This window comes from Pogona vitticeps, chromosome 2, assembly GCF_051106095.1.
Source record: "Pogona vitticeps strain Pit_001003342236 chromosome 2, PviZW2.1, whole genome shotgun sequence".
Classification (NCBI taxonomy): Eukaryota; Metazoa; Chordata; class Lepidosauria; order Squamata; family Agamidae; genus Pogona; species Pogona vitticeps.
Window position 1 is genome coordinate 198,164,346 of NC_135784.1, and position 27,222 is coordinate 198,191,567.

Here is a 27,222-nt window from a genome sequence, read left to right on the forward strand (position 1 = left end):
AACTTATCAAAAAATAACGAACAATTATAATCACCACCACCACTTCCTTCTATTACACAATCATTACAGAGCATAGGAACCCAATCCCTCCTTTGCATCCAGCCTTCTTATGCGCAGGGGTAAATGCTTAATGTTAAGAAAAAGGCAAATCATTACAGCTATGAAAAGAAAAAGAAAAGAAAAACGAGATTTTTTTACCTAAGGCTGTAGAATGTGAGCAAAATGTTGTAGGACTTGAAACTGCATTCCTTCTCACACCAGAACAATTTGTGGGAGACGATGAAAATAAACAACTCAAGGAAACTATGCATGCTTGATCAGAGTTTAGCTACCTAAATATATGCAAAGGATAGGAGATCACATTTTCTGCAGGGAGTGAACTGTTCATGTACCACAAACTGCAGAACCACCAATTAGACTTCTCCTTTATTACTTCACATAATCTAGAACTGAACTTTGAAATGCTACAAGATATGCACCCCTAGGATCAACATATTTTTCCAAACAGATACAGTGGGCCCTCGACTTACGAACGGCCCTAATTACAAACATTTCGGGTTACGAACCCGATCTCATCGCAAGTAGTACACCCTACTTGCAAACGCGGATCGGGTTACGAACCCAAAAGGCAGGGAGAAAGGGCGGGAAATTTGAATTTCCTGCCCTTCCTCCCTGCCTTTGGAGTTTTCAAAAGCCTTCCTCCGACATCAGAGGAAGCCTTCTGAAACCTCCAAAGCCAAAAAAGCAGGGAGAAAGGGCGGGAAGTTCAAACTTCCCGCGCTTTCTCCCTGCCTTTTTGGCTTCGGAAGCAAGCCGGGCAGCTGGGGAGAAATCACACACCCCTTTCATCCGATGCTGAGTCCCCTTCGTGCTGGGCTGAGCTCAGCCGGCGCGAAGGGGGCTCAGCATCGGGTGAAAGGAGGGAGCCGATTTCTCCCCGGCTGCCTGGCTTGCTTTTCCAAACGAGAAGCAAGCCAGGCAGGCGGGAGAAATCGGCTCCCTCCTTTCACCCGATGCTGAAGGGGACTCAGCATCGGGTGAAAGGAGGGAGCTGATTTCTCCCTGGCAGCCCGCCTTGCTTCCAAAGCCAAAAAGGCAGGGAGAACTTTCCTGCCCTTTCTCCCTGCCTTTCTGTCTTCAGAGAGCTCCGAAGCCGCCCATTGCGGCAGCGGGGACCCCCAGGGAGGTCTCCCAGGGCTTGCACAACACCATGGGAGACCTCCCTGGGGGTCCTCGCCGCTGCAATCGGTGTCTTCAGAGGTTTCAAAGGGCTTTCCCCGACATCGGAAGAAGCCCTTTGAAAGCTCCAGAGGCAGCGGAGTGCTGGGAGGCTAGAGCTGGCCAGGCGTCTGGCCGCTCACCCCCGGCTGCGCAGAGGCAGCGGAGCGCCGGCAGGCTTTGGACTGGTAAGTCCTTTTTTAAAAAAACTTTTCTGTGTGGGTTTTGGAGGGTGGGTTTGGACTGGGGGGGTTATGTTTCTGTGGTTTGTGTGAGAAGCAAAATCTCCCTGGAAAAGACCCTGATGTTGGGAAAGTGAAGGCAAGAGGAGAAGGGGACGACAGAGGACGAGATGGTTGGACAGTGTCATCAAAGCTACCAACATGAATTTGACCAAACTCCAGGAGGTAGTGGAAGACAGAAGGGCCTGATGTGCTGTGGTCCATGGGGTCATGAAGAGTCGGACACGATTTAACGACTAAACAACAACAACTGAAACTAAAGTCTGTAGTTAATAAACCTTTTTTCTGAAGTTATTACAAGTCAATTCCATGTTTTTGACTCTGTACTTAATTTATCTCATTGAAGAAAATTGGTCAGAAACCACAATGATATCTAACAAGGAGAAGAAAGGGAATCAGATGATTTGAAAGCACCTGCCTAAAGATCCAATATCTGCAGCATTCTCTCAGTCTGGGCAATTTGTCAGTGGGAACTTGGGAAAATTATATAGACCATTTCCCTCTGCACATCCAGCAGTTCAGACTGCAGTCCATTATGCTTTGTGAGATTTGCTCATGTCTGCCATGCCATAGGAAAAGCCAGACAATGTCAGCATACAAATCTGAGGGTTTGACCAGAATGTACTGTGAGGCAAAGAACCATGTGCTTTGCCACTTGGAAGCAAAGGTTCCTTTATGGTCTGTTCGATGGTGCCACCTTATACACTGCCAAGCTAATAAGTACATCATGGCACATGATAAAACAGTGCTGAGAAATTTCTTTAATAGAGGCATATAAACAATACAGAAGTCTAAGGATGAACCAGTTTCAAACTTTTTCCCAACACCTTCATAAAAAAACTCTCTGGTTCTGTGGAAGTAGAGATGCACTGTACTAATATTCTGAGTATCTGGCACACTCTGACGAAACTGAAAGTAAAACCCTTGCAGAGAACAATTGATGCTCAGCTGACTTTGAAAAGAAACAATGCCTTGCCTGTAGGAAGTCAGCTCCTGCCAAAGTAAAAGGAAAATGGCTTAAGTTTACAATGTAGACAAGTCATCACTGCTAAGGCTGATTGTTGTAAGAGACAGCAATTGTTTCCCCACTTTTTTCCTTCCTTGACATGGCATGGGGTGGTCAACAGTAAGCCAATAAAATTCCCTTTTGTGTTGCCAACCATTCAGAATACTGGTCAACAGGAGCCCAAATGCCTTTCTTCAGAATCCCACATTGACAGGATAGGAAGGATGCCCAATTCTTTGTAATGAGTGAGAAGCTGAACTGGACTAATCTCTTTGGTAGGTGGACAATCCAGACCTTGGTACTTCACCGGCCTAACCTTGACCAGCTAACAGCCTGGCACTGTGGCTAAATATCCATACTGTCTGCTTGGTTTGGTTTCTTCTTTGTTGGGTATGCACTCTCTTCTACCAGTGTATCTCAAAAAGGCTTGGACAGAACTGTGCAAGTATAACTTCCCAAAGTGGAAGCACAACTATCAAAAGCCATTTGTAACTGCAGAGGACCAGGAACATAACATTTTCCACCACTTTGGGGGCATGTAATTGTGGACTCAGGTGTCCCTCCCCCAACTCCAAATCATCATATCCCAGATCATCATGAGCAAAGTCCACACCTCCAGTGAAGTTTGGGCCTACTCACAGTGAACATGCTTCTGGGCCATCCCCCTCACCCCCCTTCCAGCCACAGATTTGTTGCAGTAGCAGAGGCCTCTATTTAAGGTCTGGATACTTCCACGGAGCTTCTGCTGATTCCAGGAAGCATGAAAACGTAGTTTTTAATGACTCTGCAATGATAGCCTTGAAGATGAGACCTACCCCTCTGCAGCAACCTTTCCGATTGAGTTCTTGTCGACATTGGCTCGAGAACAGTAATGTTGGCATTTGCTCGAGAAGCAAAAATGTCGATGATAGGAGTGCCCCAATGGTCGCACAGGGGACTGAAGATGGTGTCTTTTAGGGATGATTCGTGTGTCCTCGATGTCAAGTGACTGAGGTAGTCTGCGAGGGAGTCCTCTTCTGTGGCTATGTGGATTGATAGTGGGAAGATGTGATGTAGAGGTAACACCATTCCCAGAGCTCGACGGTCAGGTATAGGAGGGATAGAGAATGTGTGCCTCCTTGTTTGTTTATGTCATAAAGAGCTGTCGTATTGTCCATAACAAGTTGGACTGTGTGTCCTGCGATAAGTGGTAGGAAAGTGTGGAATGCCTTGATAATTGCTAAAAGTTCAAGATTATTGATGTGTAACGTTTTTTTCTTGATTTGTCCATATAGCCCATGAATCTTGTGATGCAAACAGTGTACTCCCCAGCCGGATGGGCCGGCATCGGTGGTAAGTCAGCTGAAGAGGCAAAAAGGGTCGACCGACAAGGAGATTCGGGAGAAATGTCCACCAAGTAAGTTAACATGCAAGTTCGGGTGTTACAGTTAGATGCATAGATGGGTGATCCGTCATGGGGTCAAATAGGAACCGGTACCACGATTGAAGTGATCTCATTTTGAGTCGAGCGTGTTGTATGACTGAAGTTGTTGAGGCCGTGAGTTCGAGAAGATGTTGGATATGATGGGCTGATACTGAGGCCAGAGGTCAGAAGGGTTGAATAGCCTTTTTTAGTTTGAGGATTCTCTCTTGAGGAAGAAAGGCTCTGGCCTGCAGTGAATCGAAATGGGCTCTGATGTAGGTGGCATCTTGAGAGGGTTCAAGATGTGATTTGGTGAGATTCACCTTGAGGCCCAGATCTCGAAGTGTGTTGAGATTGAGATGGGTAGCTCTGACGGCTTCGTGATACGAGGTTGAACTATCAGCCAGTTGTCTATGTAAGGGAATATACAGTATTGATACATTGAAGTCGAAGGTAGGCGGTGACTGGTGCCATGCATTTCGTAAAGGTTCTCAGTGCTGTGGAAATCCCGAATGGGAGTGAGAAAAACTGGTATGTGGTGTCGTCGAACTGGAACCGAAGAAATTTGTGGTGATCTGGATGAATAGATATGAAAGTAGGTGTCTTGGAGATCAATGACAACAAACCAATCTCCCTGGGAATGGAGAGGAATGCTAGTGTCTAGTGTCAACATTCTGAAGCGTCGAGGTCGAATGAATTTATTGAAATTTCTGAGATCGAGGATGGGACAGAGTCCTCCATCCTTTTTGGGTACTGTAAAGTATCTGGAGTAGAAGCCATCGTGCAAGTCAGATGAAAGGACCATGGTTATGGCTTGTTTTTGAAGAAGAAGAGAGACTTCTTGAAGTTGTAGAATATGGGATATTTTTGATTTTTCCAATTGGTGGAGAAGTTTTAAATTCTATGAAGTAACCGTGTTTGATGATATAGACTGAGAACCGACTGATCATTAGTTATAGATTGCCATGTGTAAAGAATGGACCTAGTCTCATTTGGAACCGAGTTGGATGATGGAAAAAGGGTAAAGGGAGTTTATGGGTATTGCTTACCCTTCTTTTGAGGGTGGTGAAAGGGTTAGCGGCACTGTTGTTGCTGGTTCTGAAAGGACAACAGTGCCGAGGTTGAAGGTCCCTGAAAGGGTCTTTTGGATTATTGGGGTTTGTATTGTCGATATGGCTGAAATTGTTGGTATGATTGCTGATAGAATAGTTGTCATTGGTGTTGTGGCCATTGATATTTGTATGTTTGTTGGGTTGAGTAGAACCGGGCTGTTTTATGGATTTTGTGAAGATTTTCCATTACTTCTTCCCTTTTTTGGTTGACTAGTTCAGCTCCATCAAATGGCAGATCTTCTGTTCTAGATCTGGTATCGTCTGATAGTCCAGCAGATCGAAGTTATGCATGACATTGTAGGGCGATAGAGGTGTCCATAGCCTTAGATGCAGTATCTGCGGTATGGTGAGATGCAATTCTTTGTTGCTTAGCGAGTGTGGAAGCTTCAGTATGGATATTGATGGCTTCTGATTTAACTGATTCAGGAGCTGCTTCAAGTATGGGTAGAATTTTGTTCCATAGTTGTCTATGGCACACTCCCATTGCGGCTTGGTGGTTTGACATTCGCATTATGAACAAAGTAAGGGAATAAAGTCTTCTGCCAAGTATATCCAATTTTCTCCCTTCTCTGTTTGTAGCAGCAATAGAGGATTTGTTCCGGGCTCTTAACTGGTTGGACTCTGCTATTATTGAGTTCGGTGTGGGATGTTTGGTGAGAAAATTGGTATCGGGACTGTGTGTCTTGTAATGGTTTTCAGTACATCTGGAAATCTGTAAGGATGAAGGAGGTTTGTCCCAGGATTCTTTGATTAGATCAAGCATGGCCAGAATGAGTGTCAAACTGAGAGGAGGCATTTTATCTTGATTAATGTTGTCAAAGACCAAGTCTTATTTAGGTGGTGGTGGTTTCTCGACTGCAAGTTGTAACGATTTGGCCATTCTCATGACAAGGTGAGAGTAAGAGGTGAAGTCCTCTGATGGAGATGGTGGATGATTCTCAGTGACATCAGAGGTTGGTGTTGGTAAATTTGATGGTGATTCTTGTGATGTATCAGAAGCCGGGTCTTGAATTGATGAAGATGATGCAGAGAGAGATAGGTCTCAAGGTCTCGATACCAATGCTTGTATGGAAGGAGGCTGTGCCATAGGAGCCACATGTATGGATTGTCTCTCTGTATTGGTAGGCACAGGAGGGGGACCTTTATAAGTAGTAGTGACTTGCAATGTTGTTTGGGGAAGATTCTTGGAGGAATGTTTGGAACATTTAGATTGGGAATGTTGCACAATTGGTAAAGGACGTTTTAAAGTTGGTTTAGATGGGAGAGCAAAATGAGTAGCTATCGAGCACCGAGATTGGTGTCGCTGTCGAGGAGGAGATGGAGAAAGTGATGGTGAATATCGAGGGGGTGCAGTAAGGTATATTGGACCCATTTGGGTTCCTCATAATATAAGTGGTCTTGAGGATCCTCAACGATATAAGGGTTGTATTGGTAATATCCTTCTCTTATATCATCTTGAAATTGGTATTGAGATGACTGAGGATAATAGTAATACTTCCTATGTGGTGGGTCGTACTGAGGAGGTGATAGATGCTTTCGTTTCTCTCGATGTTTTCTCGGAGAGTGATGAGGTAAGTCGGAACCAGAGAGCTCAATTGGAATTGCCGGCCCTGATTATGCAGGGCTCGAAAGGGCCGAGGCCTGGCTGGAATGCACACCAGCCAGAAAAAGGCCAACACTTGGTGACAGGCTACCGGTAGAGACTGGAGCTTGGGCCGGAGGTAGAGATGGGTCATCTCTGTCAGATGTAGAGCCTGGAGCCTCTCTGGACAATTCTTCCAGAATGGGAGATGGAAGAGTTGGTTGTGGTGGACCAAGCTGTATCAATTTTGAAGTCTTTTTTTTGGGGGGGGGGGTTATGTCGATTTGTCTTTCTTCTTTTTTTGAAGAATCTAGAGATCAAGTCAAGGTCTTCAACGCTGATTTCAATTTCAAGGTGGACTTCGACTTCTCCTTAGGATGGTGAGAAGGAGTCACGGAGCTGGAAACAGGCATGGATAGATTTTGCCGCTCTATTTGAGGGTCTGGAGATTGAGCAGACTCCATGGAGGCCACAAATGGGTTGAGAGATTTCTCCCAGAGGTAAGACCTCAATCTTTGGAGGTGAAGTTTAAGGGCTCGTTTAGTTAGCCTCTTACACGTAGAACAGGAATGGGTAGGATGTTGTTCCCCAAGGCAAAAGAGACAGTGGTCAGGCCCGTCAGCAGGATCTTGTTTGCACAGATGATGCACCGATTGAAAGGCCTGGGGGGCTTAAAGAGTGGGAAGGATAGGAGGGGGAAACGGTTGTAGGAGGGGAAGAGCGGAAGGCAAAACGCGGGTAGAGAAAAACTGGAAAGAACTCACAGGGGGAAACGTCAAATAAAGAAAACGATTGTAGAAATGATGATGATTGAAAAAGGAGATATGATTCAATATAGTGTTCTATTTCTCCGAACAGGTCTGTTCAACACAGCGGAAAAAAGGAACTGAGGGGACCTAGGATAGGTGGCGTATGCGCTCCAAGGGGGAACATCCCACTAGCCATGTGTCTTTACGCTCTAGAAACTTGAGACATTCAGCGCAGGCACAGAACAACCCAACTGTTTGCATTCACAGAGGCCACGAAGAAGATGGAATTATATGTTCTCTGTATGCAAGGTACACTTTTAGGAGAGGAACAGTGCGCTCAAGCTCTTCGCTGCTGTATTCCAGCTAATTCTCCTCCATAAATACAGAATGGAGAAAACAAGAATCAAGATAGCTGGCATTAGGAGGGAGGATTTTCGCCAGAAATAGCCCCTCTCTCCACCACTATACAGAAAACACATCCATATACAGCACATTTGTGGCCTTCTGAACTCCACGGATCTCTCATAATGTTTGGCGCAATCTGATATGCCTACACATGATACAGTTCTACTGCTTGACCTTGTAACCCAAGAGTGGGCAAAATGCGGCCCTCCAGATGTTGCTGAACTGCAACTCCCATAATTCCTAGCCCACACAGCCAATAGTGAGGAGATTTGGGCCTAGCCCACACAGCCAATAGTGTGAGGAGAGTTGAGCCTAGCCCACACAGTGAGGAATGTTGGGATTTGCAGCTCAGGAACATCTGGCAGGCCGCACTTTGCCCAGGGCTGTACCTGTCTGGAAAAGAGAATCGTTTGAAAGCATTTCTAAGAGTGTGATCAGCTGCAAAGAGAAGTACCTGATCATACCAGAAAATGTTGTTTTGATGGGAGTGACTTCCCTTAAAGCTATTATTTGATCTGCTGGGCAGCTGCTCTAGTTCAGCCCTCAAAAGTATCAGCCGTACAGCTTGACCAAAAAAGTTCAGTTTGGGAATGGATTGGGGTCAGTCTGGACTGCATTCCTCTGTATGCAGTAAGACTGCACTGGACTGTTCTGCAAGTCATCCAAACTGTGATCTGTTTCCCCGTCTGACCACATCCTGAATTGCTCTAAATTGGTTGTTGTGGGTTTTTTGGGCTTTTTGGGCATGTTCTGAAGGTTGTTCTTCCTAACGTTTCACCAGTCTCTGTGGTCGGCATCTTTAGAGGACAGGAGAGAAAACATTTTTCAGGAGTGTTACTCCAGTCCTCTGAAGATGCCGGCCACAGAGACTGGCAAAACGTTAGGAAGAACAACCTTCAGAACACGGCCAAAAAGCCCAAAAACCCCACAACAACCATTAGATCCCGGCCGTGAAAGCTTTCGTGAATACATTGCCCTAAATTCTTTTGGAGAATGAGGAGGGAATAATTGCTAATAAACAAACAGGGGATGGTTTGTAATAATTTCATGACAAGTTTAATTTTAAAAGCTTGATGTTTTCTGAAGAAGAAGAGCAAAAACTCAGTCATAACAAAGAAATAGCATAAGAAGGGCGACATCTGTGTTGTTGTTCCATGATATGTACTGTTTGGAAATAATCTGAAATTCCAGTCTTTCAGGAAACATACCCCCTTCTGATTTATTTATATAGGACCACTTAAAGCTACAGACGATGTTCCAGAAATTGCAAACATCAGAGAAAGCAAATGCCATCCAAAGAAAGTCTGACATCGGTCCCAAATTACCACATCTTTTCAAGAAGAGACTAACGGCTGCAGTGCTAAATCAGGCCAGCTGCTGACAACATAAGAGTCCAGGCAGAAAATGGATCAAGGAAAATATGCACATGCCTCAAACCTTGAAGGAGAAGGAAGGGGACCAAAAAATTCTACATTAATCAAGTGGTTATAGCCGAATGCGTAGGCTGTGTCAAACAACAGCTGCCATGTGCCATTTTAAGAGCATCTTCCACATTACTTACCAACCCCTCACACATTAGTGGAATTACTTAACAGAAGAGAAGACAGCCCCTCCTGCTCATGGCATATCTGGCCAATTGCACAGATGGCAGAGAGAGAAAGCATTCTTCAGATAGATTTTTTTTTAAAATCAAAAGTACTGTAGTATACTAACCTTGGATAAGATTACTGATATGAGTTTGAAGGGAGAAAAACCTCAATTATCAAGAGAGGGAAATCTATTGTTTTGGCTTTGTCAGTGTTAAATCAATTTTATGCCAATTCTCCTGGTACTACTGATTCTTGACCTCCATCTTTGCATCAGAAAACAGCCATAAACAATCATGAACACCTCCCTCTCCTGGGTCCCTCCAGATATTCTGGACTTCAACTAAGTACAGCCCCACAAGTATGGGTGATGGGCAGAGATAACATTATAATCCACATCTGAAGACCCAGATTGAGAGAAGCTAGCCTAGAGAATCTCAATCAGTCATACATCCACAGCAATCTTATATATGTTTACTTAGAGGTATGTCTCACTGAGGTTGATGGACCTTACTCCCAGGTGAGTGGGTAATAGATTGCTGTCTCATTCCACAATCAAGACTTCCAAGCAGAGAAGAAACAGGCTCTGAAGAGCTGTTTCAAAACAGGTTTGGGCATGTCTCATATGTCTCATGAGATCCTTAACTGGTTCTCACCTTCAGCACACCCATACCCACAATGCTGTGTCACAACCTACTAGGGAAAGTATCCTCTGCTCATATACAGGTGTGCTATGTGCCATGATGAGAGTCAACATGAGAAACTTAACCCACAGGTCATATCACACTAGTCTTCAGTTGCTTGGGTTTTATCCAATGAATTCTGAAGTTTTAAGACAAGGGCTAGTTTTCTACAGAATAGTGGATTCACTGACTATAATCCATATTCACTCATTTTTAAAAGACCCTGATTTATGAATGCGGGATATTGCGCTTCTGTGTCCACAATTCAAAAAGCCACAAAATGGCCAAATATTGCACAACATTGTGCCATGTTGCCGGCAGAAAAAAAGATGTCAAGCTTTCCATAGCAAAGGGCAGCCTGAATGTTGACAACACCAATGGCATCAGTCAAGATGGTCCACACAGGATACCCTCTTCTGCACACTACCATTTACACTTTTTGAAAAACAGCCCTGACGATTGCCTTGAGTTTGTATGAGAAGTGGTTAACTGATGAAAAAAGAAGTCAGCTTTGGGGATTTTATCTTGTGTGGCGTAGCTTTGTGAATGGTAGTGGAGAGGCCTTTCTCTAGGCCCACTGCCTTCACAGGTGCATTTGATTGAGACTCTGGGAGAGGGCCTTTTAAGTTCCTTGTCCCTGCCCCACCAACCTATAGGTTACCATAGGAACTGTCACAAACAACACTGCATTATTGCCATTCCATTGTCTGCTCCTTACCAGACATTTATTCAGTTAGGAGTGATGGAAGTGCTCTCTTCAGTGACTGGGAAAAAGACTTATCCAATCAACTTATTTGCCATGCTATTTGGATGTTGAAATTAATCTCTCTTTTTTTTTCCTTTATTTTTCCAAGAGGGTCACTGGGAAGCCAACTGGGAACCTATGGATACATAGCTGGGAAAGCCATAAAGTATTTGGCTAAGTTAGATCCACATGAAAGTGGATGTGGATATAGAAGGGAAGAAACTGAGGGGGAGGGATAAGGCATTTACAACTCTATGGCTGCAGTGCACAATCCAGCAATTTCCATTAAAACATTGCCTCCTTGTAATGACAATGGGCCTAAGGCCTATTTCTTCCATGAGACTTAGGTTTGACTGAGAAGCCATGGGGCCTGGGACCAAAACTTTCCTAAAGAAGAAGAAAACACTGAAAATGGGGAGGCGAAGGATTAGCCTGGCTCTCAGGGAAGGCCTGTCTACAGGGATGTCTAGGTGGCTTGTGCAGGTCTCTGTGCTTTGTTCTGGGAGCAGAAATGGGATTAAGAGGCCTCTGAAGCTTGTAAGGGGACACCTGACTCAAATTTGTCTGACTCATGGCCTGGGGCTCCTCTAGACAAGTGTTTGTGTCTACACCAAACCTTCAGACCTCAGTTTTGGAAAACTCTTCACCAGGCAGACCATATACGGGGGCTTATTTTGGTTTGCTTGTTTAGGTTGGATTTACCCTTTGGCTCTTGACGGACACTTGGCCTCCTAGCTAAAGCCAACTGCCCTCTATTCTAGACTCCATTTCGGATCCAAACGTCTCAGAAACCTGGGGTTTCCATGGCAACAGCAGCACTTGTTCCTATGCTCCTGGCTACAGATGGGCACAACCTTCTTCTTCCCTGCCCCACCTCCTTGTCTGAGTGAGCGACCATTGGAAGAGGCAAAGAAGGGAAGTGTGCTGCCACCTGTGAGTGAGCAAACGCACAAAGGAGGCGGAGGAAGGAAGTGAAGGCGCCTGCAGCACATCTGTGTGGGCATCGTGCCAAACTGGGCCGAACTGCCAAAGCACAGTTCATGCCCATTTCTGCTCCTGGCCCTAACCATTCCCTTTTCCTGCTGTCTAAGTTAAGCCAGCCTCTCAGAACCATCTTCCCCAAAAAGCAGTGTTTTGCAGTGAAAATGCATGGCAGTCAGGCTGAACTTGATTGCAGAGCATGTGCAGCGTCAATCAGTTGATTGCTAATCAGGGCTATTAGTGGTTGAGGGCATGTGATTGCTTTCAGAAACCCGCTCCCACACTCTCACACAGAGGGCTAGTGGCTCACTGGTAGAGCTTAGCAGGTTGATGGTCCCAGCTCTAGCATCTGGCACATCTTGTTAAAGGAGCACAAGGCTCGGTCCAAAGGGGGGGAGGGGGAGCCAGGGGCTTTTTGGCAGTGATTGACAGCCAGCAAAAATGGGACGAAAGCTTCAACCCCAGAGAAAGCAGCATTGAAAATGCATAGAATAGCAGTGCCCAAGGGGACCCTCTCTTTTTATTGCAGGGGGAGGGGCAGATGTTTATTAAATGTTAGACAACTGGGTCCTGAGGAGAACATATTAATAGAAATAAAATAAAATAAATCTCTTAAAATTGCCCCCCAGAATTTAGAAGCTTCTAGAACAGGGCTGGAGAAAGGGCAGACAGCTCACTTGGTCACCTTGAGGTGTTGAAGAATAAGAGGAAAAACAAGAGAGCAGCAGGGATGAAGTGAAGATGTGAGAGAAAAACAACAGACCACAGCCATGCTTCCTCCTTCTGAAGCATACGGTAGTAAAATGTTACATTTCAGAATACCATCTGGCTAAGGGAGAGCCATAATATAGCAACTTGTTCCTGGTAAGGCTGAGCAGTGTTTCCCATTCATTTCCCTTACAGACTAGAAGCCCAAGATGCAGCCAAAAGAAGGCCGAGTCCTTCCACAGGACAGCCTCTCACCAGGGGAGGCCACTGTGAACCAGGAGGAAACCCCTCAGAGCATCAGAAGAAGCACTCCATCCAAGGCCTTGGACTGGTTGATGCCTCCAGACACCAGTCTCTCCACTCAGCTAGGAGACCACCCCCCCAATAGTCTACCTGCCCCCAGCAACAAAAGACCCATGTGGAGTTTGCTGGAATCAAGGCTGGACGCCATTGTCCAGCTCCGTAGTTCCCTCTTTCCTCTACAGAGAGGGAACAGGCCATCGGCCTTTGGCCTTCCCCTATGGAAGGCTTCCTCCAACTGCCATGGGACAAATGTATGGGTACCCCCCCTTCACTGTCTGTGCCAAGCTTACAGCTGGTACCCCTCTGACCTCCTGATCAAGACCGGAGCCATCATCTCACCTTCCTGGATCGGGCCAGCCTCTAATCCTACAACCACACCACTTTGGCTCCCACCCCATTGGCAGAAAGGGGTCCCACAGCACAGGCTGTCCCAATGTCCACCGGCGTCTGGCAACCACATTGTTTGGGTCATCAGGGAGGTTGAACCCCAAGCCATTGAGGCATCTGCTCCCGCCAGTGGAACTTCAACTGAGCCACAATTCAGGAAAGATGCCTCCATCCCAAGACTATCACAAGAAAAAAACATCACGGACTCCCTCTGAGTATAAACTGTCTGCTAAGACAAAGAAAAGAAAAACTCCACCAAATGAAGGGAAACCATGTAAAAAGGTTCTCAAGACAAACAGTCTGAAGGCTGTAAAAGATCTCACCCCAAGCAAGCTGTCAAAAGGAGTGACCCATAAGAAGATGATGATGAAGAGCTCACTGCATGCTGTGGTGGGGCCAAAGAAAGTGGCTGCCCTTCAGACAAATCCCGAGGAACCAAATCCTGAGAAAAAGCAGGCTCAACTTCAAAGCCGCAGGAAGGCAAAGGTGAGTGCCCCCTTATCTGGCACCAGAGGGAAAAAGAAAGAGGACAAAATGGCAAGCCAATCCATATGAGCCATCTGGCATAGCATGTGATGGAATCTACTGATGTCTTCTACTCACTGGGGAAGGACAAGCTCCCACTAGTACCACTGAACAAACTGCTCCCTCTGGCTACCTCCACTCCAGCAAAGTCACTCCCAGTGATGAGAAAATCGGGAGGACCCTTAAGTTCCATTGTCACGAATCCCAAAGATCCCTGCCCCCAAATCAGACCCACAACTGTCATTCCAATCATCATCCAAACCCATGGCATCCTCAATACTACAGTGGGGTCTCTACTTAAGAACTTAATCCGTATTGGAAGGTGGTTCTCAAGTTGAAAAGTTCTGTTGAACCTGCATTTCCCATAGGAATGCATTGAAAACCATTTAATCCGTATCTGCTCTTTTCCGTCCATAGAAACTATAGTGGAACCTCTACTTAAGAACTTAATCGGTTTTGGAATGGTGTTCTTAAGTTGAAACGTTCTTAAGTTGAAGCAAAATTTCCCATAGGAATGGACTGAAAACCAATTAATCCGTTCTGGCTGTTTTTTTGTTATGTAGAGGTGCGTTCGTACATTGAAGCATTAGTTCCCATAGGAACTAATGCAAAGCTGGTTAATACGTACTCTACCACTAGGGGGAGAATTTTTTTTAACCTAAGATGACCTAAGGTTAAAAAAAGAGCAGGAAAATTTTTTTTTCCTGTTCTTATCTTGGATTTCTGTTCTCAAGTAGAAGCAAAATTTAGCAAATGGAGCTGTTCTTAAGTTGGATTGTTCTTAAGTAGGGACGTTCTTAAGTAGAGACCCCACTGTAGTTCAAAACCAGCAGTCGGTCTCCCAGTCTTATCCCACATCTATCAAGGAAATGACCCATTCTCCCTTCTGTTTGAGTTCAGTGGGTGGGGACCCTGAGCTAGCACCTCCAGAAGGAACACTGGTCCCCTTCCTAAGCCACTCACAGCTGGCCCAAACCCATGGAGGCCCACCAAAAACACCCAGTCATCCATGGTAGTTATGCACCATCCCATGGAGCCTCCTGTTTTCCTCTATACAAAGGAGACACCTTCACCCCATGGAAAACATCACTTGGCAAATTGGAAGTCTCAGAACCAATCACCAAAGAGCAACCTCCCGTCCAGGATATGATGTCAGGCTCACAGAAAGAGGAAGGAAACAACCCACTGGACCGCAGTGGGGCAAGCGAAGTAGTTTGTGGACATTTCCATCACTTAAAGCTATCCCTGGCGTTATTAAGAAGCCAGGCACTTTGTTCTATGGACCTGGGAGGGTGGTGGTCACAGGGAATTAGGAGTGGTATTTAGTTTTACTTTTAGGTATTTGTTTTTCACATGGTAGGTAGTTATTGGCCAGTAGATAAAGATACAGATATAGATATTTGGATATACAGTATATGCAGATTTAAAATCACATATAGCTGGGCTGGACCAGTCAGGTTATGGGAACAGTTATTTTCAGATCTGTTTCTTATAGGATAGGGATTAACAAATGACATTAAATAGACAAGTATAGCCTTAATAACTTTTTGTACAGATTTTTAAAAGTCCACTTTGTAGTTTGAGAAAAAAATGTATTTTTTTTAAAAAAATGTTAAATGATACAATGACCTCGTGAAAAGGTACATACCAGCTCCTGGAGACTTCCTATAGCAGTAATGGTATCATTTGTTGCTGGCAAAGCTTTACTTGCGGGGGTGGGGGATAGAGGAATCTGGAGGGATCAGGGTTGAAAAACAGCCTTAGGAGGAGTGCATATAGCCTTAGGGTCTACACTAAAGCTGGGGGTATATATATATGAATACTGTATGACTATTTCCCCACACACACACACAGGTGGAGATAATGAGGGTTTGGCTTCATGGGGCCGGATGGTCCACTCATGATTATACTGCTACTGTGACCGCCACAGAGCCTTCCAATGGCTCCAGAGATCGCGTTCGGTGAGGCCCTCTTCAACCTAGCAGAGAGGCTTGTCATCCTGCCTCCTGCCAGGAGTGGCAAGCCTTACCTGCTCTGATGTAGGAAGAAACTATGGGCTAAGATATACATTACAGAAAATATATCACTCAAAGCCAGAGTCATGTTAGTATTCCTGGCATATGCCTCCAATAGCCTTTTATATTGCACTAGCTGTGCTAGCCAGGATTTCTGGGAGTTGTAGTCCAAGAACATCCGGGGACCACATGATTTCTCATTCCATGAAAACTCACCCCTGGACTTTTTGAGATACTTCTGTCCACAGCATCATTCTCAGTACAGAGCAGTATTCAATTATAGTAGTAATGAGATTAAAATATCCTCTAATTTTCAGTTACGCTGGGTGGGGCTCCCACGCGAATTTGTGCGTGACTCCTACCCCTGCGCAGGGTTCCACTGTGACCAGAACCTAACGCGATTGCTGCATGAAAGAGGTAGAGAGCTGCGGGCAGTGAGGCAGAGATGTGTGCACCCAGCTTAGAGGGAATCTTGAATGAGGTAATCAACATAAATTCCAAACATTTTTATCCAAAACAGGCAACAAACAACAATTCTATGACTGAAATCTTACATTTACATTCCGCTTGAGGCATTTACAGGGAGATCATGTAAGTGAGTACATTTGGGGTCTCTTTCTTGAATGTCTGAGATGTTCTGATGTAATTTATTTAATACCTGCTTTTCTTGCACAACTTCATTTCTCAACAAGTTTAGATTCTTTACCTGTATAAAAGGTACGGGGTTATTCCAGGCCACTGCATAAACCTGTGCAGCTACAATTTGCTTGACAGTGAAAAATTGGTATGAATTTTTCCACTGCTAAATTAAGCTAGAAATATTCCTAAACGGAAGATATTTTGCCTGTCTCAGCACTTGCAGGATCTGCCTTTCAAGTAACAGGGCAGAAATGAGTACCCTATAAAAGAACTTTCAAATATTTGATACAGCACAGTGAGACAGGAGTATATCCCTGAAGAAAGATTCTGGATAGATCACACAAAAGGTATCAGGTAAAAACAAAAGAAAAATAAACTCCTACAGTATGTCTAAATGGACTTGTCCATGAAAACGCACATTAAAATACGGTCTTTAAGGTGCCACAGTGTTTTTGTCTTCTTGGTTTTGCCTGATATGCTAGCACAAAATAATGCAGCTACCTCTTCTAAAACTATACATAGAAGATATTTAAGCAGAACAGGCAATGAACAAACTTAGAAACACTTGATTCCTGGCCAATTATCAGCTCCTACATTAATCTACCTCTCAGTGTTGTTAAAGATATAAAATCAAGGAAAGTTCCTTGAAAGAAAATGGGCATTAAAATGTTGATAAATAACAATAATTTTACACAAATATGGATGAATGATTTTTTTTTACCTTTTATACCTCGGAAGACTTACAACACACCACCAGCCCTGCTCTAGAGTATGCAGTTCAACAACAAAGTGAACTGTGTTTCTTGACAAAGAAATTGCACAGTATTCTAATCACAATGTATTGTGCATACAGTGGTATACAGTACCTTGTTCTCTCTCTGACTTACGCAGCACTCCTGATTTTTACAGTGATTAAGGAAATACCATGCCGGGTCCCGCCTCTGTGGAAGCATTCCTAGAACATATTTTATCACCACCTGCTCTTTGGCAGTGCTTCTCAGAACCTCCCTGCCTCTTCAGAAAAGCTAAAAAGATCTCTCTGATACAAATGGGAAGGAAGCTGATAAAAACTGAAGGAACACTTTGTAGTTCTCCTTTGTGAAACCTAAGAATCAGGAAGTCAACTCCTACAAAAGTTAAGGGAAATATCATCAGAAGTCTCTGAACAGGAAAATAAGGAAAGTTCTATTGTTCGATCTGTCTAAAGGCTCAAACAGACAGAAAACAACTTAAACTTTACATTTAACAAGTCTCCAGGTTGACTAAGGCTAATATAAACGGAATGCTACAGTATGCCTCAATCATGACAGTTAGGCAGGTCTTCACTACAATTATGGCTTTATCTTCCCAAAAGGCCTTCATACCATTCATACTTCGAAGAATCTCAGGAAGGCAACACAAATTACTTCATATATTCTCCAGTCCCATCCCCCAAGTCTGGATGAGGAGAAACAGAATAACCAATTGACTCATGAGAATCAACATAGGAGATCAACAATTACATGTCCCAAAGAAAAGGAAAGTACACATGCGTAACATGAATAATAATAATTTCATCTCAGAGTATTTCTCGGTGTCCTAGTAGCCACCAGAGTAGCCTGCAAAAGGCCTTTTTGTATGTGAAACAACACAAAGACAAACCAACAGCAGGGGTGAGATACAATCAGAACTGTGATGAGTGATCAAGTGATGCACATAAATGCACAAGTGAGCTGTTGTCACAGATCACTCATCATAAACATAATGATCATACTTCCCACTGCCGTTAGTGCACACATTCAGTCACAATATCACTTGTTTACTACCACAAGATATGAAATCAAACAATGTTCATGTGCATTTGAATTGGGTAGACATTCCTGTACTGTACTTATAATTCTAATTACCGATATCCCTGAATTTCCCTGAGCCTAGCTAAGGACAAATTTCAGTAGCTCTTAATAGCTAGACTTTAAAAAGGAGACCAACCAATGTCCACTGGATGGTCGTCTGGCTCAGATAAAAATCTGAGTCAGGGAAGGATTCCCCACCCCACCCCCGCATTATGTCCCCGTTGGTCCTCCCTGTCTCCAAAGGAGGCTCTCCACCCTTTCCTTCACTCACAAGCAATGTTTATGACAATTAAAATGGTGCAAAACAGGACAGAAAGAGCTTCCCCTTTTCCTCTTCTTTCCTGCCTTAAGTGTTACAAGGCAATATTTCATAAATTATTTCATTAATTTATATGCCACTCCATTAGGGCAATGAACTATTCTTGGCAGTTTAACAAATGATAAAATCAGACAAACAATAACAAAAACAACAGTGAAAATCATAAAAATCCAATCAAGTCATGCATCAGAACATGTAAAAAAAACCAAACACAGATTGTTACACATTTTTGTTTACAAAAAGTTAAGAATAGAAATGTACAAAGTTATAAGATTTTTAGAAGTGGACAAAATTCAGTATTACAAACTTCAGGCATGCTATTTATTTTGTATTTTCCTACCAGAGGAACGAATTCTGTGGTTACCCAATCAAACGTCAGAGGCCATTTACAAAAAGTCTTTAATGAGGCACATCAAAACTTAAATGCAGACCAAGGGTGGTGCAAGTTCTGATGCCCTGAAGTGTAAGAGAGATGAAAAGGAGTGAAGGGGGGAAAGGAGAAAGTAAAAAAGCACTCTCTTCTACCACTGCTAAGTAAAGAAGAAGGGTAGAAAAGGTGCTTTGAGGGTTCTGGTGATTGTTGCAAAGTGGAGGAGTTATTTCCATTTTCTGGGTTCCTCTTATCAATATAGGAAATTAACATGTTTCCTGATTTCTTTTACTACTTGCTTTCAGAAATTCAAATTGTATTATTCCAGTACCTGAAATTAAACTCTTACCTTCAGAGCAAATGACCTTTTGCAAATGGCACACTGCACGAGAGTATGATTTATTTAATTCTTTTTAATGATAGCAAATACATAAATCCAACTACAGAATGAGTACTTCTGATCTCTTAATTATTGTTGGGAATTGGGAACATGCAGAGCTGTAACCAGCAATTTTGGCACCCTGGGGCTAGCAGTACAAAATGCACCCCCAAATCAGCTTTGTAATTCATGATGTGAAAATAACACAAGAAGCTATTACAGTGGACCCTCGACTTACAGACTTACAGACATTTCGAGTTACAGACTTCTCTGGCCGCAAAATTTAGATTCGACTTGCAGCCGGAGAATCGACTTACAGACCAGAAAAAAACCAAAATGGAACAAAAATAGAATAAAAACTGCCAGTTATGGGATTAATTGGTTTTCAATGCATTGTAGGTCAATGGAGATTCGACCTACAGACTTTTCGACTTGCAGCCACCGTTCCAATACGGATTAATTCTGTAAGTAGAGGGTCCACTGTATAGCACTGAAGACTGTGCTAGCACCAGCTCTCTTCCACTGGGGATCAGCAGAACCCTCAGACTCACCCCCCAAAAAAATTCAAAATTGTTTTTATACAATATTAAATACTTCTCTCTTCTCTAAATAATACTATACATAAAAATAAACTATACACGTATAGCTTAGCATACCATGTATAAGTAATAAGGTGACTTTCTGTACCATTCAACTCAAAGATCTGGCTTACGGAACCCCAGGCAGACCTTTCCTCCACTGCCTCAGCAGTCCTGGTATACAGACCACATTTCCTCTGCTCTCCTCTGGAGGCCTGGTCTGTTCCTGTCTTTTGCTAATGCATGAAAATTTCAGGATCCAAATAATGAATCCATGCTTTAAAATACAGACTAGGACTATGCGATCAGGTGTTTGCTTTTTTTTTTTAAAAAAAAAAAACACCCTGCAGTATGAACTAATATTTCCATTTCCAGTAAGCATTTCCAGTCGATGACTCAAAAGTGCATGACTGCACAGCAATAAATATTTAATCAGATCTTTAATCCTTCATTCTAACAAGGCGATAAATGGCAGAACATCATTTATCGACTTAAAATTATCACAGAAATAGATCACTATCAAATTCAACTATGTTATACACCTCTACACAAGTTGGCTCACAACAACTTCCACCCTCTATTTAAGCACAACTGAAATGAAAGAGGCGTGTGCAAGAGCACAACATATACTTGTGCATTTTTCAATCATTTCAACAGGGCTTGCACAAGAGGGATGTCCCCACAAACCACTGGACCACTAACTGTCTCATGGGGGAGTGGAGTGGCGAGTTCAACATTCCCGTAAGGCCTCTAATGTTCTCTTCTTTCCTTTACTGTTCCGTGCAAAATTAACCTTTCTTTTTCACTCAACAGTGAACTTTTTAAAAACACGGTGATACCGGGTGATGCACAGTCACAATTTTAGAATAAGCAAGACTTTTTGCCCACATTCTCCACCACGGTAGCCCCTGTATCTATTAAAAATGAAACGGTTTGCTTTCCCACTCCTACCATGGGGTCTCCCGGTAGGAGGTAGAAGAGCTTGGGGCCTCATCAGGCATCAGTGTCTTCCCTTCTAATAGTTATTTCAACAACAACAACAACAAAGTCCCTCCACAAACTTGTAATAATCACTCTCTATTCTTTTGGCTGGAATAGCTCAGTGGGTTGGGTATCTGGCTGTGGAGTCAGAGGTTGGGAGTTTGATTCTCCAGTGTGCCTCTTGGGAGAAGAGTCAGCCTGTACAGCCCTGGGTAAGCGGCACAGTCCCAAGGCACCCCAAGAAGAAAGGTCTCTTTTAAACCACTTCTGAGTTTTCTCTACCTGAAAACCCTGAAAGGGGTCACCATAAGTCAGAATTGACTTAATGGGACATGGTTATTATAATACTCTTTTGTTAACACAACTACCTCCTTTTTAAAGTACATGTGCCTCTTATATTTGGTTTCCTTTCCTGCTTCCCCCATCTCCAGTGATGACTCCAGGCAAGATGCCGTGGGGCAGGAACTCCTCAAGAAGCCCCACCTACTTACTACTGCTGCCCATTCACCTGCCTTGTCCTTCCATCAATCAGTGCCACAGGAACAGGGCAAGGTGAACGGAGTCTGTTGCTCTTCCTGTCCTCCTAGTCATTCCTGCCACTGCCCACTCACTTGGGAAAAGCAGCTGAACAGGCAGAAGTAATACAGAACTGCCATAGTCCCCAACTGGCCAGGGTTTGCCTGGATTCTAGACATGCCACCTGATGCCAGTTTGGACCATGGACCAACCCACATCCTCACTTTTCTTAGTGGGCAGGTGAATAAGCCCCTAGCCACCTAGAGTGGTCCTCACTGACCAGATAGACGGGGTATAAATTAAATAAATAATAATAATATTAATAATAATAATTGTAGAACCCAGGATACGACGCAAAACTTTCAGGCACTGTTCTGCTCAGCTGCTTTGTGATAAATTGCACTAATTCTTTTCAGTGGATTTAGCCAATGAGGGAAACCACTGGCAGTCATTCTGACTGACATTTCAACACTTTACTGGGTGAAATGACCCTAGACTTGTAATGCAAAATGACCCATCATCTACCACGTTCTTGGAAGATGTTTGCAATTTTGAGAAACTGGGGCCTGTTTGAAGACAGAAGCTTGTTTTGCAGTTATTAAAGTCATCTAAACTGTTGTTGCTGCTGTGTGCTGTCAAGGTGCCTCTGACTTATGGCAAGCCTATGAATGAGCAATCTCCAAAATGTTCTGTCCTCAACTGTCCAACTCAGCTCTTGCGGACTCGAACCATGGTCTCTTTTAGGTAGTCATTCCATCTTGTATTTGGTCTTCCTCTTTTCCTGTAGAGCCTACTTGCCAGCAAGGCTTCAACTCCCAGTATTCTCAGGGTCACTGACTTCCTGTCCACTGGGCTCTAGAGAGGGCATTTCCCCAAAAACATCTAGGAAGGACCACAGCCATTTTCTTTCTTCCTTTCCCAAAAGTAAGAACAGGGAGTGAAAGACTAAGAAGCCAATGAAGCCTCAGGCCCTGCTCTAAGTGAATGGAAATGGAGGTGTCTGCAGGTGTGTACTTGTGAGCTGGAACTCCCAAAATTCTGCCTGGTGATTTTCTTAGAGAATTCTCAGAGTGAGAGCTAAAAAACAACACACACACCAAAATACACCTCTATAGACCACCATTTATTAAAAGCAGGAACCTATCTTGTGGAACATTACTTTAGTGAACATCTGCCAGCCTGTTCCACCGAAGTTTTACAAAAGCTTTGTTCTCTAATTCTGAGTATGTATGGATTAGTGCACTCTTTGCTTATATTTTTTTCCCCCTAAAATTGGCTGTGGTTTCTGGGTATGGTTGCTGGTTTTAGACTGAAGTTGTATGTTTTGTTATTAAAGTCTTCTAGTCTAAACTGTAATTTACTGAAAGAGCTCTGCAGCGGAATGCTGCAATGATTGAGGACGTAAAAAACCCCCAACTTGGATTCTGTAGCTCTTTTAGTAGCTGGCTGAAACAGCCCCACAGTTTAGGTATTTGGCTGTAGAGCCAGAGGTTGGGAGTTCGACTCCCCACTGCTCCTCCTGGGAGAAGAGCTAGCCTATGTAGCTGTGGGCAAGCTGCACAGTCCCAGGACAACCCCAGAAGAACGGAATGGTAAACTACTTCTGTGCATTTTCTACAAGCCTAGAAAATCCTGGAAAGGGTTGCTTTAAGTTGGAATTGACCTGACAGAGCAATTATTATTAAGCTCTTTTGGCATGGATGACTACCTGAAACCCAACTCCTGTATAGTGCAATTTCAATTTAATTTCCCAGCCAGGAAACTAGTAATAACCAGCACTTGGATTAATAACTGTTATGCCAGCTAGCCAGAGATTTCAGAAGCGATGAATAATAACTTCTACATTCAGATGTACGTTCTATTTCCACTTGCAGTTTCTAAAACAAAAAATAGCAAACAACTCTCTGGACGTTCTTGGATATCTGAGACCGCAAGGCAGAAAAGTACAGAATTCCATGAAAATAATGGGCAGGTCCTGACCTTTTAACATCTAAGTCAATGGTCTTAAAAACCCAGTCTTGGGTCCTCAGATGTTCTTGGGACTAAAACTCTCAGATGTCTGCATCACCAGCTGTGCTGGCCAGGATTTATGGGCATTGTAGTCCAAAAATATCTGGGGACCCAAGGTTGGGAACCACTGATCTAAGCCAATTAGGCAGGATAAGCTGCAACACCTAACAAATAAGTACTAATGTTCTCAGTGACAGGCATCTGCATAAGGCTAGGTTTTCCAAGGCTCAGAAACAACTGGATCTAGAATTTCTCTACAGGCAAAAATCCTCAAAAATAAAACTATCTGGATCTCCCATTCTGAACACACCAGCATATTCACAGCTCAAGCAAGAACATTATCCCTCCAGGCCACAGAGAGGACATCAGTGCCACAGACCCAAAGATGATTGCAACATTTGGTAAACATGTAGAAATACTTTTTTACTTATGCCTCTAGCATTTGCTTGCTTTGAAATTGTGCCTGCCCACTGCAAAATAAATATGTTGCAACTGGTGACAGTTCTTTCAACTTTGATCTCTGCTTTACCTTTGCAACCGAATTTATTCCTATTCTATTTACACATATTTCTATGAGATGCGTTGCCATCTGCTTCTCTATGCTTTATCTGCTCTAACTCCCAAGCTTCCATGGTTGCTGGATTCCATTAAGTGACCGTGCCCACATGTTTACATCTACTTGAACTGCTTTGAAAGCATCTGTGCAAAGGTACCAACAGAGTACTGGAAAACGACTGAGAAGGAAAGCAACAAGGAATGAACCACCACTCAGTGAAGAGGGAAGGCAGTGAACCTAGTGACCTGTAGATACTTCGACAGTTCTCATAATCCCACGCTATCTGGGGCTCCAGCGAGTTTCAAACGAACCTCTCAAGAGCACCAGATTGCTTGTCCCATGGGGACTACAATTCAACTTGCTCTGGAATGTTTTCAGGTAGCAGATCTGGAAGGAAACATCCACTTGTCACCTTAGAAAGTGTTGCTACCCTGAACAGCCAACACTGGGCTAGTTAATAAGCCCAACTATCTCAGTATAATATGGTATGGCTTGACTCGGCATAATATAGTCTATGTGCCCAGTTTTAGCATGATGAATTTGTAGAAATGTCTATAGCTTTGTTCTGGCGTTATTGAAGCATGTGGAGCTCACACAGGTTGAGGGGAGTGTTCAAGCCCTGCCTCAATCGTTACGTGAACATGGTGTGCACAGGGAAGCTGCTCCATTCCCTTCGATTCCTGGCTCATGAGGGCAGCCTACACTTACAAAGCAGCCTCCTGCCTCTTCACGATGATGATGTCACATGCTGAAAGTGATGACAGAGGGGGAATGGGGTTACAATGCAGGTGGGCAAGCACCCTACGCTCAGGTGGCACCTAAATAAAGCTTATACAACTACCAGTAATGAGAGTGCAATAAAGAAATGTCACAATTGTCTTGCAGAAATGCCCGGTCTGGATAGAGAAGTTTGAAATGCTGCACAAGTTAGTTATATTCGTTAAGAAAGTGTTGGAACTCCTGTATCTTGGCCGAAAGTCTCGGCTATGCCATGAGGCAAGCTGTCTTTGAAAACAAAAAAGGAGTATTCAAAGGGAGTTATGACAGGGTAGCCTTCCCTGCCCCCCAGTGATATTCTAGGGACTCATTATGTTCCTTGGAAGCTTATCGGAAGTTTCTCAATGAGAAGATCAGAAAAGAGGAGCCTGCTTAGGCGAAGGACACCTTGTTTGCTCACTGTCAAGTAATCCTTGCAATGCTTCTGCTGCACGCAGCCCCAGGGGAGTACTAAGCAAACTACAGAGGGCACATTTTCAGTGCTCATGAAGCGGTGGTGAGATTCAACAGGCCTAATTAAAGAAAGGAGAGAGGACATCCGTGCAGGAACAAAGATACTGAGCATGAGACAGACTTCTGAGTTATACTGGAAATGTTGAGGTTAATTATTCTTTTTCAGGACCACACTCAAGGTAAAATTAAATACAACCCAGTGAATAATTCTAAATCAGAATTAAAAACCTTCAAGTACTGTAAAACATTGGTTATATTGTGAAAACAAATGTCAAAAAACAACATGCAAGAGATCTATGTTTTTCAGGTATGAGTTTCTGTAACGATCTTACTGGCATAACTGTACCTAGATTTTATGTGATTTTTCTCCTGCAGAAAAGTTTTAAGGATTGCACCTAAAGAGGTCCTCTTGTACAACAAACCCTAGCCATCGTACTGCGTGAACTAAGCAGGGAAAGCAGAACTACTGTAACTCCTCCCATCCCCACACCTGCAAAAAAGAGCCCCTCCTGCAAGGCATTGGAGTTCCAAGACAAATATGTAGCGGTTTCTCAGCAGCTGAGTCTCTGTGGAAAGGATAGGATTTAACAAAGATTAAAATGGGAAGATTTACAGAAACAGTGCAGAGGCAGAAAGTCTGTTTTTTAACAAAGTGGAAAAGAAGACGATATATACACAAGTCTTTGCCTAACATTGCTTTCTGGGTCCTGGTGAGCCAGTGATGAAACCTTCCAGAACTCCAGATTGTGACACACTTATTTATCCATTTCATAATCACCAAAAAAAAAAAAAAAAAAAACCACACTGGGGCCACTGGACCATGAAAGCTTCTTCTCCTCAAATATAAGAATGGTTTGAGAAATTCAGAGTTTCTCAAGAACCAGGTGCTACAATAATGAACCTGCTCCTCCAAAGATGTCTCAGATTCAAAGACTTTCTTTGCCATTACAAAAGATTGCACACGCTGCTCTAATATAAAATGTGAACTGATTGAAACACGTCTCTTCTGTTCTCAACAGACTGCTGACGCAAAAAAATTATACACAATAATGTGATAGGCAGACCTATCCCTAAAATGTCTGGAGGTTCACACCTTTGAAAAAAAAATCCCTTAACACAGTGTCAGTACTGACTCAAGCAGTTAGGAGCACTTTGCATATGACTCAGGCTAAACTGCAGCACAAACAAACCCAGTTTCCCCGAGTGCTTTATCTGAGGGATTAAAATATCTTCTCTCTTTTATAGATCTGAAAACACAATCACTATCTGTTGTCTACTCTTGACACAATTGCAGCAAGTCATGCTGGCTTTCAGCAGCCCTGTTGTAAAGCAGCTGAGTCACCAGGGATTTGTTCTGCTGCAGAGAAAAGGGCAAAAACATCGGACAGTGACCTCTCCCCTCTTTTTTTTTTAGTCCCAAACTAGACTGCCTTTAAGAGGGAGCATTACCCAGCAACTCTAAACAATATGGCTGAAAAGTTCTGAATTCAGAGGTAACTCAGCCAACAATCCCCACCTAAAACTAGCCACACCTATATTTTGTCCAACCAAAAAACAAACAAACAAACAAAAACAAAAAACAGAGGTGCTAATCAAAGGGAAGAGCTGACAAGCCTGCAATGTCCAGCTCTGGTTCCCAAGCTCAGACATTGTACCTGCCTGAAGAAAAGTATCACAGCTTTGCTTTATGACCTAGGTCCCTTGGCAAAAATAAACAAAAAGGCTGATGTTCAGTCTCTGATGTGAGAAATGAATACGGGCAGTAGCCTAGCCAGAAGGAGTATTACTAAATAACTTCCTTCCAGGCTCCAACACACTGCATGCAAACAGTGTGAAATCTGGAAAGCTGTGTAATGCACACTGAAGCTGGACACGTATGGATATGTCAATTGACTAGATGGGCGGGGTATAAATGCAATCAATCAGTCAGTCAGTCAGTCAGTCAGTCAGTCAGTCAGTAACATGCACCCACATTAAGAAACTGTTTCTTATTTCAGATCCCATCTTATTTCAGATCCCATCATGGGAGCCTGGCTGCATCCCATTTTACAGCACTTACATCAGCATACTCATCTTGAGGGAGGAGCTTAGCAGAAAGAGAAAGTGTGATTACTAGAATGGGAAGCCCTGTGTTCCAATCCTGACTCAATGGTGACATTCACA

At 43.5% G+C, this 27,222-nt stretch overlaps 1 protein-coding gene and 1 long non-coding RNA gene across 3 annotated transcripts in view; one reads left to right on the forward strand and one right to left on the reverse strand.

Moving 5' to 3' along the window:
- SHB (SH2 domain containing adaptor protein B) overlaps positions 1-27,222 on the reverse strand; it is a 175,672-nt gene that overhangs the window by 146,300 nt on the left and 2,150 nt on the right. The gene's annotated exons all lie outside the window — the stretch shown is intronic.
- LOC144586497 (uncharacterized) lies at positions 1,122-26,437 on the forward strand. 2 transcript variants are annotated; one of them, XR_013541354.1, is made up of 3 exons: positions 1,130-7,062; positions 7,421-7,620; positions 8,948-26,437. It is a non-coding gene; the product is annotated as an uncharacterized LOC144586497 (long non-coding RNA). The 2 variants fall into 2 exon arrangements; XR_013541353.1 differs by having other exon boundaries at positions 1,122-7,620.